Raw genomic sequence first — 13899 nt, 5'->3', positions numbered from 1 at the left:
AGACAACGACTCATTTGCTGACAATGAGTCAAAAGTCACCAATGAGAGAAGACACTCCTCCACCATCCAGGTCGAAGAAGACCCGCCGTAACAAAGTAGAGGAGTTCCAGGAGAAAATCAAAGAACAAAAGAAAAAGAAACTCCAGAACTCTTGGGAAGGGGTCAAAGTCATTGAGGGTATTATGAAATTTAATAACCCTTATAGGCAAGGCATGGTAGTAATCCCATTGAGCCTTCACCGCCATCAGTCTCTCCTTAACTGTGAGCCTACAAATCAAATGGAAGGAGAGAAATTGGCCTTCATAGAATCTTGGTCATTAAGAGAACCTAGAATTTTGGAAGGCATCTTGCTGCCGAAGAAGCCAAGACAACAGATTGGTGATGTTCACTAGATGATCTTCCTCACCTCTTCTCATAATCCGCACAACCTATTCCCGACTCATTTTTATGAGACGCTTTAACAACGTTTTAGAGAGCGTCAACTGATCTGGAGTCCAGAAGAATTCAAGACGAGAGGCCTCTTGACTTCTTGTGACTACTTTCCTGGATGGGCAGCCACAATCTTAGCCAAGCAATCAAAATTTTTTATGAAGATTGATCTCTACAATGCGATAGAAGCCACATCACAACATTTCTATAAGGAACTAACCATTCTAAAAGGCTTCCTGAATTATTGGTGTCCCTCAACTAATTCCTTCCATCTTCCAGCGGGCGAGATGAGTATCACGCTCTAAGATCTTCATCGAATCGCCGATCTAACTGGGAAATTGTAAGATGAGTTTGTGCCAACAAATGAAGAACAGGCTTACATTTCCTCACCAGGCCGCATTGCTTCTATCTTAGAAATGACCGCCAAACTTTTTAAGGAGATGTCCAAATTCCCAAACGTTCACAAGATCTCCCCTTTACAATGGCTCGAGCACTTCAGTAGAGCTCTTTGTAATTTTCTTTCTTGCAAACTATCAACTTCTTATTGTATCTAGATACATATTTCTTATTATTCACCTTTTCTCCTCTCCTTAGGTTCAATGACAACTGTTCGCAAGAATTGGAAGACTTCCGCGAAAATATAAAAGAACGTCCAGAGTATTCTCTTTGCGGGGAACTTGCAGTGTTTCTTGTGTATTGGCTAAGTATAGTAGCCTTGCCTAGCTCGAAATGGGCAGATGTCATTCGTCCCATAGTATTTGTGGTTGTTGGCACGATGGCTGAAGGATTCAAATATTCCCTCACTCCTTTGATTCTATGCTCGATTTATAGGGCTTTTAGAGAGATTACTTCAAATGTGAAAAGTCTTTCTGTTGGCTCTGCCTCTACCTACGCTCCATGGCATTATTTAACCAGCTGGTTCGGTGTATATTTTCCATGGACTTTTGAAGTTTCTGAGAAGGCTTATATTCATCCCGCCCATATTCCACTCTAGTTTTTCCAGAAGAGAGCTATGGCAAAAAGATCTTATGATTGGGTCATTGATGCAATTTCTTCCGATGGCAACATCGACTACTTCCATTTCTGCCTGTATCGCTACATAGAGGATACAGATAAAATAGACACTGGATCACTTACCCCAAGGGAGAGGGCATTTTATCTGTCGATCCGATCCTGCAGTCTCCCGTTGAGAGAGGGAGTAGAGTTTTGAAGGGAACCATACTACCTGAGCTGTTTTTCTAGTCAATTTGGTTTTGACTAAGCTGTTCCAGAAGATTACGGGTTAATGAACCGGCGAATGTGAAGTTACGGGATAGGTCCGTACAATTGGGCGATGATTTGGAAACAACTCCTGGGTGGTCGAGTCAAATCTTCTTTCATTATCCCAGGTTACAATCACATCCCTCGTGCCTCATATAGTCATATGAGATGGTGGGTTCATCAGTCATATCTAGTGAATAAATGCCTACCTGTGACTGCACCTGTTTGGGTTCCACCTCCAAAGCTCAAAAGCCGTAAGTTTGAAGGAGTAGGCTTCATGCCTAGGACGAGTCATGCCTCTTTTCCTGGACATCTTTACATCAAGATATATGTGGATGATCCCATTCACGAATGAAAACCCGATAATACTTTAGAAGGGTTCATAGCTCATGGGTCATCAGGGACTTTGAGAAAGTCCCACGGGATCATTCTGGGATAGTGATCGAAGAGGTAACAAAGGCTTCTCCTACTCACGAAAATGTTGTTGAACCTCAGGATCAACCAGCCCCTTCTCCTGCTCCTCGAACTGTTCATCCTAGTCCATCTCCTCTAATAGCAAGGTCTTGAACATGCTCTCAAGCTTCCCCTCCTCCTCAAAAAGGGGCTAACCAGGCCTCTCCATCTTCTTCAGTCCCAATTAATAAAGATTCTCAGCCAGGAGGTAGCCGGCCCTCTCCCTCTAACGGGAAACAGGTTATGATTGAAGAAATAGATGCAGAAGACTCAGAGGACACAGGTTCAGCCTCTTCATCTGAAGGCACCAATTCTGTTGAGTATGAAGATGCTGAAGATGATGAAAATGATGACTTTAAGGAGTGAGAGGTTGACATCGACGGCGAGGAAGATGTCATTGCAAAAGGTACTTTTATTGACAAAGAACATCTTCCGCCAACCTCTGAAGCTCTTCCCGGTACTATTATTCCAACAGAGACTCCTACAATGATAGAGGAAGAAGAAGATAAGCATCTAGATTATGAAAAATATGGATATTCACCAAGGAATTTTCTTTTCTTTTCTTTTCTTTATATATATATATATATATATATATATATATATATATATATATATACACATCTTGTAATAGTTATCTCATTATTGTTGTTATATATATCTTTATTTCAGGTGCTCATATTGTCAATACTAGGACAGGTGATACTCCCCCAACAGATTTCCTCCAAGTGCACCAGTGGTTTCACCGAGGCTCCCTCTGACTCCTTTGGTAGCATCAAGGCGGTAGCTCGTGAAATCATTTTTCAAGTGGAGACCACTGATCTACCAACTCCGACTACTAGAGATTCGAACACAGAGGCCAAAGCACCTTCCTTTGCTGATATGTTAGAAGCTGGCCCTTCTTCTATTCAGGAAGTTCAACCTCCTGTCACCCATACTTTTGCAGTAGGTATATATATCAGTTGCTTTATTGAAATTTCCATATCTTATAGCCTTATTATCATTATCCTAATTTCTCTTCTTCTTTATATTACAGGAACTCCTCCTCGTAGCGGTGCAGCAAGCTTTGAATCTGTAATTATTGTGTCTTCTCTAATATCTTTCGAGAAGATTCTTGCACATAAATTTCTTTTGATGAGGAATTCTATGTCATCAATAGCTCACATTTTCAAAGATCCTAAGCAATGGTCGGATCTGGACATCGCTATTGAAATCCCGAAAAGCACCGTAAGGATGGCAAAGATTAATATTTCCATCCTACATGACTCTCTGCTCAGATTTCATGATTCGATAACTTCTCTAGCATCAACAAAAAATGTCACCATCGCTCCTGAGATATTGGAATATGGAAAATAATTAGCTCTTTCTAAAGAGAAAGCTTCCCTCATCACTTCTATTATTTCTGAGTTCAATCAAGAGCGATCAACTCTTCAGGAATAGTTGAAGGCTTGTGCTGACAATAGGACGATTATTCAGAACCGCATAGCTCTCCTAAAGGAAGAAATTTCATAGCTGGAGTTGAAAGACCGTACGAAGGAATCAACCATGAAGGAGATAGAAGAGAAAATGTGAATTAGTATTCAATCTGTCGATGTTGAGAAATCTGAATTAATCAAAAATGAATAGATAATCGCATCCTTAGAGAGCAAGCTAGCTGAAATTCCTGATCAGGGAAAGATCATTCTCGAAGAAAAATCAAAGCATGTCGCAGCTCAAATTCAGTTGAAGGAAGATTTGCAAAAATATCTGGGAATATTAGGAATTCAGATGAGCTATAAAGAATTTTTTATTTTTTTGAGAACATGCAACTTCTTTTGATTTTCAGTACATATCAATGAAGACATAATGATATCTTGAGACAATTTGCTTCTTCATAAATTTCTAAATCATGGATCATTTCAAGCATGTTCATTTATGCAATCATCTCAACATGATATTTAATGAAGAGTTGAGATAAAAATATTAACATATTATGATTGTTAGTATGGGATTTCCTATATGATTTTTTTTTGATAGACGGCACTAGATTTCAATTTAGTTAGATAATCACACACAGTTTAAGCTCTTCAGTAGTGGAGCAACACAGTTTTTTAGACTCTTGAGTAGTAGAGTCGGGTCTCACGTGATAGTCTCTGTAACTCTCATGAGTTCACTAAACTTTTCAAAGCCTAGTGAGTTTACAAACTGCGATCCATCAGAGGGGCCCAGTGAAGCTACCGGGGCCGTGAACTCGGTTGGATTTACGCACAGGGTTGGCCACAGTAACTCTCTAGAGTTCACAGGGCGCACAAGGCGACCTTTAGTGGTACCAAATTTAGGGCCACCAGTCCATCGATGAGTAGGTTTAGGCCCTTCCTCATGAGTTACTACTGAAATCAATCCAAGGATTTGGGGGGTCTTATGCATGGTTGGCCTATCTATGGACAATGGCCAAAGAGCGCACACTGCAACCTGTATTTTCTTCGTCTACAAGGCTAGACCCATTCACAGGAGGGCAATTTCATCTGTTCCCCGTGACGCTGTCAAAAAGCTATACAGATGGCATTAGTGTTATGCATGACTGGCCGTTGAGGACTTCTTGGCATTTTAAGGCTTTCAGTCGCTGGCTCCATCCGCTGCCCACATGGGTATGCATATGATGGCATTCACGGGCTTTTTAGGGCCACTGGCTTCTCACTGCTGCCTGAATGGCAATAGGCATTATGTGTAGTTGGTTGTATAGGCTTGGCTAGGCTGCCTTAAATGATGATAAGCTGTCATCTTTATCGTAATAGTAATAGGTGTATTAATTGATATATCACCACTGCTGATAATGTCTTTTGACGATGTTCGCACTACGCTTATAATAATATAACAGCTTGGTGATGATACCAATTTCAACGAGTTTCAACAATGCATGTTTGATGACAACAATGACGGTTACTCTATTTTAAGAAATCACCGATATGTAGTCTTTGACAATATACTTGGCATTTCTCCTTTATTCAATTTTATCGAGTGCGTGCTGCCCGTCTTGATTAAAGCCCTGTATCATCATATCACTAGGGCACAGATCAGAAAGACGGTAACCTAATTTATTCAACATTATTAGTGGTAGCAGATTCATTACGGACCCATTGTCGAGCATAATCCATTTGACTTCTCTCTCGCGGATGTGGCCTACTATCATTAGTGGCCTGTCGTGCCCTGTATCACAGGTTAGATTATAATCAGAGAAGGAAACTACTGGCATGCAATCCTCTCGTTCTTTGCGTTCTTTAATTTCCATTTCCACAAGCAACATTTCTTTGACATTATGGTCGAACAATGCTTGAATCAGACTCTACCTAAAGTCCTCTGATAACTTTAATGCGTCATAAATGCCTAATCGAGCCGGTATACCTTTCAAGTGACTTACTATGTCATAAGTCACCTTCGCTGCTTCATTCTTTTCTTCTCTCTTATCACTGTCATGTTGATCCCTGATTATCTCTGTTCTTGTAGTCCCGACTTTCTACCTTGGGGGACTTATCATTCTTTTCCCTGACTATAGCATGATTACCGCGGCCTTCCCTGTGATCTTACGATTTTCTTTCCCTACTCCTTCAAGAGTATTTTTTCGAATTGTCAGTACGTTCACCCTTGCCTTTATGTCCCTTTCTTTTTCTTTTCCAATCACTATTTCGCCCTTGTTTATCATTCTTTGTATTATGCATTTTAATGTGTAGCAATTTTCTGTTAGATGCCCTACCAGACGATGATAGCGGTAGAAATCTCTTTCTCTTGTTCTTGTTGCACCTTCACGGCGTTTGGACGTGGGTAATTTTATCGTACTAGCTTTCAACAGTTGGTTCATCACGGGAACAACATCTTCTTTATCGAACGCAAACCCTTCATGAGAATTAAGTGATCTGGGTCTTTTTCCACTGAACCTGTTTCTAGGACGACTTGATTCTTCCTTCCGCTGTCCTTTTTTTCTCCTGAATCTCTCATTTCCTGACTTCTTTTCTCATGGTCCACAGTATTTGTGATCAACCTATTGGGTCCTCTTCTAGCTGTTTCATAGTGAAACGCTGGCATTTTTCGGGTCATCAGCTCTAAGGTGAGGGCTTTGGTAGCCAGATCAATGGTAAGCCCGAACGCGATTCCTATTTCCATGGAGTTCAAGCACATCTTAACCTGCTCTTTCTCTTCTGGCAACTACCTACAAGAAGCTCCCAATGTCATCCAACTGTCTATGAATTTCTCCACAGGTTTTCCTTCTCTCTACTGCACAGAAGCTGACCACATAATGCTAACATCGTGTTCCGATGAGAAGAAGTTCGACATAAAAGCATCTTGCATTTGTTCCAAAGTGTGTATCGATCCTGGAGCCAAACTAGAATACCATCGGAATGCTTTACTTGTCAGAGAAGATCCGAATAATCATAGGCAATATTGTGGTATCGTGGAGAAATTTTCCATGCTGGTGATGAAATGCATCAAATGTTCCTCTGGCGATCTGTCCTCGTTAAACTTTTGAAAGTTTGGATGCTTGAAGTTAACTGGAAAAGGGACATCTTCCACTTCCCTTGGATATGGTGTTCTATATCTAAATCGGCCGACATTCTCATGCTCCCTTTCTATCCTAATAGCTTGCTCAACAACTTGACGTACTTCCTCTTGAGTTATGGTCTCAGTGCTAGAGTAAATCCGAGTGATCCTACCCCTTATGGCTGAAGGCTTTCAGGTTGGTGTTCCTGTCCATTCATCATGCTCATCATTGGAAGAGCTGCTATCTGGGCCATGTTGTGTGTGAGAGTTGCCAAAGCCTCTCTGAGATTTCTACGCTCTTCCATCAGTGTTCTTTGTGCTTGTACTATTTCATTCATACGGTCTTTCGTGGTTGGCATAGTTCCTTGATTTGTTCTGGCCATGTGTACTGTAGCTTCCCCACTTGTTGATGAAGCTGTAGTCGGAGTAGGATGAGAATATGTTGGTGTGATGGGGCTTACGAAGAGGGGAGTCTCATTTGATTTTCCTACACTACCACTGTAATTGATTGATTGAGGTGATACACAAGTAGGTGATCCTACGAATAGTGCATTTCCTTTATATTCTTTTGTCCATTGGATTCTTGGAGCAATCAAAGCCAGGAAGTCACGTGATGCCAACTACGGAACTGTTTGCCCAGGATATATTGCAGGAGGGGCTAATTTAGGATTCTTTTTACAAGCGTTCCGTGTTATTGGTCCATTAGCTCTTAGCGAAGGTAGACCTATTCTGAAGCTTCTTGCATTTCGAGCTCTCATCCTTTAAGATGTCACAACAGTCCAGTCCTCATCACCTTCCAGTGCTCGAGGTGAAGCAGACATGACTCCAACCGTTGTTCAGGTTAAGTCATTTTTGCTTACGGGAGACTGAGTTTTGCACCTTGGAGGCTAATCTGATGCATATTCCACTATGAATCCAATTGTAGTGAAATAAAAGTTCACCTTTCTCATTAAGTTTGTCATTTGATTGTAGGTCACAATTTTATCTTTTTACCTTCAAAATAAAACATGAAATTATAATTATTATTTAAATAACAATGTAATCTATCTGAGAGATGAAGGGGAGGATGTTCCCACTAAGAGTCACCATTTTGGTGTCAGAAAAGACGAGAAACTACAACGAAAGTCCTGTAACCTTCTCAATGTTAAAATTAAATAAGATAGAAAGTCCCCAACAGAATTGCCATTTTTTTTCGAACAAGAAACAAATGCATTTGATTTGGAAAATTCTCTTATTCAAATGTAACCGAGAGAGTGTATGAAGAACAATCATCGTATCATTAATATTGAGTTCATTTACATCATTGAATATCCCTTGATTCTGAGATAGATTATTTAAGATATAAAAATTGACAAAGTTCAAATGTTGAATCTGAATGTCAAATTTGACAGCATTTCGGCTTGTAGTTCGATCATCTCTTTAAGAGGAATATTGTGTGGGTTTGATCATCTGATCTCCCTGTCTTGAGCTCATATCTTTATGCAAAAGGAGAATTAGAGAGTGTGAAAACCCGCCTTAATGATTTCAATGGCATTTAGACCCTTATCTTCAATAGTTGTATAACATCCTGGTTACGCGACTCGCACAACCAAGATGGTTTGCGCGGGTCACGCAAACCCTTTGCAACCTCCCTTCTCCTACCTTTAGCTTATTCTGGAGCTTTGAATTTCTTCCAAAATTCTTCCAATCCCCAAATGAGAGGGGAAGTGGGGTATTTATAGGCCTCCACACATGCGAACCCTCAATTTTTGTGTCATGGGGCTCACCTCTCATAAGATCTGACCATTCGTGTAAAATAGCACTTTGATCCCTTTGATCGGTTCACGCAACCAACAGGATCATCTGCACGAGTTGCGCAATCAATAAATCCTTTGTGCGGCTCGCGCAACTAATATTTCCCTTTGCGCGGCTCGCGTAATTAATATTTCCTTTGCGCAGCTCGTTCGATCTCATAAAATGGCATTCTTTCCCATTTTTCTTCTATTCTTCTACCTTCTTGATCTTTGATCTTTATCCTTCTTCTTTTATGCCTCAACAGACTACTCCTTGTTTGTTTCTTGATTTGACATTCACCACAAATATTATCTATTTTCTTCAATTTGGGTAGACCTCTTATTAGATCGGCCTTGCTCAATCTATATAGATTCTGGTAGTTTACATGTCCAAGGCATTTGTGCCATAACTCGGTCACATTGATTTGGACCATGTAATAAGATAATTTAGACGAGCTAGAATCACTTACAATATAACAATTTTCAGATGTTCTGCGACCATTCAATATCACACAACCTTTCTCATTGGAAATCTCACAACCTTGATTAGTGAATTTTACATTATGTTTATTATCGCAGATTTGAGAAATGCTTAAGAGATTGTGCTTAAGACCTTCTACAAATAAAACATTCTCAGAAGGAGGAAGATTGAAAAGTTGAACTGTACTTTGGCCAATTATTCTGCAGTTGCTCCCATCACCAAATGTGACTGACGCGTCAGTCATTTCTTTAGAATTGGTGAACAAATCTCTGTCACTTGTCAGGTGTTTAAAGCAACCACTGTCTAGGTACCACTTTAATTGACTTAAAGCCTTCAAAGCGGTGTGAGCAACCAAGCAAGTAACCTTTGGGACCCATTTCATCACCATTTTGGATTTTGGAGCAGTGTTGATTTTTCTACGCTTGTAGTTATTATTAATTCTACCATTCGAGTTAGTTTTCAGAAGCTCCTTAAGTAAATCAATAATCTTCTTAGCTAAGAGGTTATAATTCTGATTTGTAAGATTGATATGGTTGATATTAGGTTTGGTAGCTTGAAAAGTTTTAGGATTTTTAAAACCTTTTTTATTCAAGCTTTTCCCTTTTGAGTTGGAGGACTCTCCTTTAACAAACTTAGGAGAAGTAATCTTACATGTTAGAGGCATATTTTTATCATAGCCCAGACCCGATCTATCTCCACATTTTCTTGATTTGGTTAAGTAATTTTTCTAGTTTAGGGTCTCCCTGGGCATACCTCCAAGTATCCTTTAAACTCAAGAGAGAAAAGACTTCCAATTTTAGTTTCTCATTTTCTGAATTTAGGTTTTCAAGTTGAGATGTTTTGAAATCTAAATCACATTTAGTTTTTTTCAAAATAATCAGAAATATGCAACTTTTCTAAAACTAATTTTTCAAAATCCTCTTTTAATTTTAAAAACTTTTCTTTTTGAAGTTTAAGCTTGACAGCAATCTTACAACTCTCCCAGTATAAGGCATTGTAGGCATCCTGAAGATCGTCTTCATTTTTAAGGTGACACTTCAGATTTTCATATTCAGATGTATCACAACTATCTATGGAACTGACTCTGGCTAGAGTCATTAAGGCTTTGACTTCACTTGAAGACTCGGGTTCTGAATCATCCGACTCAGAAGAAATTTCAAAGGAGGACGATTCATCCCATATGGCCAACATGCCTTTCTTCTTTGCTTTGTCCCTTTTTGGACACTTGTTTGCTAGATGCTCGTATTCATGGCAGTTGAAGCATTGGCAGTCTTTAAGTGATTTCCAATTTTTAGTTTTACCCTTGTTCTTCTCAAATGATTTTGAAAATCAACTCTCTTTTTACTTTTGAAAATCTTATAGAACTTCTTGGCTAATAAGGCCATATCATCCTCTGAGTTTTCACAATCAGAATTAATACTATTATCTTGAGAAATACATTTAGATGATTTAAGGGCTATTGACTTACCTTTAGGAGCATTGAAATTTAACTCGTAGGTTTATAAAGAACCAACAAGCTCTTCCACCCTCATATATTCGTGTCTCAAAGTTCCTGAATGGCTGTCACCTTAGAATTGAACCTCTCAGGAAGTGAGCGCAGAATCTTTGCACAAACTTTACTTTCTGAGATGCTATCTCCAAGACCCCACATTCAGTTGACTTTGTCATTCAGTTTAATATAGAAGTCCATGAATGATTCATTTTCTTCCATACGTATTTTCTCAAACCTAGTGGTGAGGATTTGAACCTTAGACTTTTTGACAATAGTCGTTCCCTCGTGTGTCATTTCTAAGATATCACAAGCTTGTTTTGAAGTATCACAAGATATAATTCTTTTGAACTCATCTAGTAATAGTGCACAAGTGATTGCATTTAAAGCTTTGGCATTGGCACTACTATCATTTTTCTGAGGTGTGGTCCATAAATAATAAGGCGATACTTGCCTAGACTTGGTTCCATCACTGCTTAGAACTTCAGTCATTGGTGGTTTCCATTTGGTAACCGTTGCTTGCCACACAATTTCATCAATGGATTTCAGAGAGATTCTCATCTGGGCTTTCCAATAAGCATAATTGGAGCCATTAAACGGTAGTAGCCTAGTAATAGAGGGGCTATCAAAATTTGACATATTAGGAGCTCGAGATTGCTTAGCTCAGGAAATTAATCCAATGGAATGAGCTATTAGGTTATGATACCACTTGAAAAGGGCAAGCTCCAAGTCCTAGAGGGGGGTGAATAGGACTATGCCAAATAAAAATGAAATGTGAAAAATAAACTCAAATAGCAAAAATCTAAAGCAACCTCAAATGAACAAGTATTGAGAGGTTGATATAAATGTTGTTCTAAGGACAACGTTACACCAAAAACCAATGGCTTATGGTAGGACAACCTGATTTCTAGAACGTCGGTAAGTATCAAAAACTCAAACTGATATAGAAGCAAAAGAAATAAACCTAGCTATTACAACATTCACCACAAAAGCATAAAATAGATTACAGCATTCACACACATAATCAAATACAATCATCCACCATAACTCTAAAAATTATAGTGGTTCATGTGTGTACACCAACTGTTCGAAAACAGCCACACAATTACTCCACTCCCAATATCCACACCCACCGGATTTTGGCTTTCACTAAGAAAGAAGGTTTTTCAAGGTTCACCTTAAAACCTTTACAGATGTGTTTTTCAATAGGCTTACACAATCGAAAATCCCACGCTGAGATTTTCCTAGTTGATCTCAGTCAAAACCACAAATAGAGATTTTCCTGGTTGAATCTCACAAACCAAAAATACAGAAAATTGAAATATAATACTTATCTGAAAAATGTTCTTCAATGTAGCCAGTAGAACTGCTTCTTTATAGATGATAATGTTCAATGTTCAATTTCATAGAAGAAGGGGTTCTACGTCTAGATGAATTTTAAATTAAATCCAACCTTAGGCTACTTGGATTCAATTTCTTGGATCTCACAAAGGGTTAAATAAAAATCTCCTTTTTAATTCTAATAGAATGGAATCAAGAGATCAAGAAATTAAATAACCAAAAAGCTATTAAAATAAATTTTAAATACCTCACAATAGCTTCACAATAGTGGTGATTTATCTCTCAAAGTGGTGGCTTGAAGTGGCTTGGAATGAATGAAAAATTTTAAAAAAAATTCGCTATTTATAGGCTACAAATTGGTTCACTCAACTAGTCTTAGGTTCGACTCGACTGGTCCTAGCTGAACAAAATTTCAAATTTTCTGGCGCGATCGGATAAAACAGACCCTCGACTGGTCGAGTGGCCAGCTCAACTGGTCGAGCAGAGCGCTCAACTGGTCAAGTGAATAAAAATTGCGTTGCTAGAGTTCGAGTGGAGCCACACTCGACTGGTCGAAACAATCTCCATGATGGGTCGAACAAGATACTCGACTGGTCGAAGACCTACCAGAAAATTTTAAAATTTTGAATTTAAATCTGGACTGGTTGAGAAAAACCCTGGACTAGTCGAGCCAGTGTCTGGACTAGTCGAACAAAGACTAAGACTAGTCGAAGCAAAGCCTAAATTAAGTACAATGACCCAACTTAAATACATAATATTAATGACCTAATCCGAAGGTCTTTCTAGGGTCATGTATACCTTAAATGTGAGTATCGAAATTGAACCATCGGTCATTTCAGTAGATAGGACACTTTGAAGTACATGAAGCTTGACCTTGAATTCTTGAACTTGTCTCGAACTTGTCTCTTGAGACTTAAGCAAATGTACTTAAGCTTGTTCTTAAGACTTGATCTTGAGCTTTAAGATAAGCTTGAACTCTAAGCTTGAAATTAAAATAATGATGCACTTGAGCTTGAGTACCTCAACTTGATGATCTTCAACTTATTGTTGTAGTTGAACATGCGTACTTGTAGCACATATAACATCGATGTAGATAACACCACGCTTATCTTCGAATGAAGGTGAACTTTTCATCTATCAAAACAAGTCAACCATACTGAAGTATTTTGGCATGATAAAATTTGACAACTAAGGGTGCTAGATTTACAACTTAACACTTACACCCACTATGACTTTCCCACCTTCGCTTCTCTCCGGCATTTCTCTCATCTATCATGCATCTGGCATTCTTTAACATTCATCTGAAAAATCCTCTTCTTTAAAGTCATTCATTTCTCTCCTCCGGCGTCTATCTAGCATTCTCTGGCATTCATCCCAAAACTCATCTTCGTTGAAGTTTCATCCACTACTCCCACCAACATGATTGTAGCATTCTCCGACGTCATTTGGCGTCTATCTAGCAGTTCTCTGATGTCCCTACTACTATAGTAAATTATGGTGTTAGTCATTTTTTTAAGGTAAATAAAACCTTAAACCTTGGCATTGTTAATGTCTTTTTAAGAGACAAGGTTGTGATGTGTTTTGGTATTGTGTTAAGGTGGGTCGAAGTAAAGAAGTGGTAACAATGTAAAATGTCATCCAATAAGGGTCACAGTTATCATCCATTAAGGGTCATGGTTATCATCCAATAAGGGTCATGGTTACCATCTAGCAAGGGTCGAGCTTGATAGTCAAAATGTGAAGGGTCAAGATTGGGCGGTGTGAAGGGTCGAGGTTAATAACTGGAAAACTTGACAACCTCAATCCTTAACATTTGACAACCACGACCCTTCACTTTGTCAAACCTCGACTCCTAGTTGATGACAACCTATACCCTTCACATTTAACAACCAAGACATCAACCTTTCACATTTGACAACCACAACCCTTAACAAATGACAAACTAGACCCTTAACATTTTGACAACCTTGACCCTTCACATTTGACAACTTGTACCCATTCATTTTTATTGTTGGTTAACCCATATTAGAAGATTAGGGCTCATTGGTCCATCCTATTATGATGGGAAGGGGTGTATACGAAAAGAGAACTTTTTCAACTCAAGGGATGATATTATGTATTAGGATCTCCTAGATAAAATATATCAGATTATAAAGACAACACTA

Source organism: Magnolia sinica, chromosome 10 (assembly GCF_029962835.1).
Source record: "Magnolia sinica isolate HGM2019 chromosome 10, MsV1, whole genome shotgun sequence".
Classification (NCBI taxonomy): Eukaryota; Viridiplantae; Streptophyta; class Magnoliopsida; order Magnoliales; family Magnoliaceae; genus Magnolia; species Magnolia sinica.
Note: the sequence above shows the minus strand (reverse complement) of the source record.